At 48.2% G+C, this 1,141-nt stretch overlaps 1 long non-coding RNA gene across 1 annotated transcript; it reads left to right on the top strand.

Moving 5' to 3' along the window:
- Window positions 1–247: 247 nt before the first annotated feature.
- Window positions 248–720, top strand: LOC124687634. Its single transcript, XR_006998263.1, has 3 exons — window positions 248–301; window positions 404–573; window positions 670–720. It is a non-coding gene; the product is annotated as an uncharacterized LOC124687634 (long non-coding RNA).
- The last annotated feature ends 421 nt before the right edge of the window (window positions 721–1,141 follow it).

The raw sequence follows: 1,141 nt of genomic DNA, 5'->3' as shown, positions 1-1,141 counted from the left end.
TTTGCTCTTTATCATCTTCAAAGTACTTCCTAGATTTGGAAATACCAGAAGTACAAGGATTCCGCGTGAAGTGAGTGGCCTCTACGGTTCATCCTTTAAATTGATTATTGATAATCCACCTTAGTCGTAGGATAACTATGACTTATTTGTTTGTGTGCAGTTTGCAACACCCAAAATTCCCCATAGTGCACCAGTCTCAGCAAGAAAGCCCTGCAGCTCCAGCCGAGGAGTCTCGAAGTATCTCGAAAGTAGCTGGAGAACAATCAAACAGCTGGAAAGCCTCGACCCGTTCGAGCTACCGGTAAGCCGGTGCTCCTATGGTCCTCTCATCGGTCGCACACAAACCTTAAGGACGGGTTCTGCTCATTTGTCAGTCTAATTTTGTTTTTGGGCTCTGTTGCAGGAGAATGCTAGGTTTTTGTGCAAAGTTTCCCTGGTGAAGATAGACTGCACCAATGGCTGGTGCTATCGTGGATGCTTCGACTGCAAACGGTGGATCAGCCAGAACGGAAGCGAGGTCTGGTGCAGCCAATGTGCTTCAGTTAACAAGAAGAGGAAGAGGCTGGTTTGGTTGTAAGAACCTTTAAGACTCGTATTGCCACTGCCTCATTGTTTAGACATCGATCAGATGCTAACTAGTTTTACATGCTGCTGTTTTCGACACACAAGGTACAAGCTGGATGCGGTGGTGGAAGATGCCACCGGCACAATGAACCTTAGTTTTACATGCTGCTGTTTAGACATCGATCTTTGACGAGGAGGCGGAGGGACTGATCAGGGTCGCGGCAGAGGACCTCGTCGATGAGATCACCGATGAGAACAGGCGTATCCTTCCAGATGCGATCTCGGATCTTATCGGCTCGACCCACGCCTTTGAAGTTGCCATCAACCACTGGAGCTTGGGCTGCGTCGTGAAGTGGGTCCTGAATGATGATCAGTTGATGCTGCTGCAGCACATTGGCTCAAGTCAGATGACAGTAGGAGATGACAGTCCTTCGCTGGTGGAAGAGGGCTCTTCTGACTCTGGGTGCAGCTCACAGCTTACGGAGGTAGGTCATGCGTGATTGCATGACATTACGATAAACCGATGAGCGAAAACATGTACTCCGTAGTACTTTCTTTTTTCCTGAAAAACTGTACA

This window comes from Lolium rigidum, chromosome 2 (genome assembly GCF_022539505.1).
Source record: "Lolium rigidum isolate FL_2022 chromosome 2, APGP_CSIRO_Lrig_0.1, whole genome shotgun sequence".
In the NCBI taxonomy this organism is placed as follows: Eukaryota; Viridiplantae; Streptophyta; class Magnoliopsida; order Poales; family Poaceae; genus Lolium; species Lolium rigidum.
Note: the sequence above shows the minus strand (reverse complement) of the source record. Positions and strands in the feature narration are given on the sequence as shown.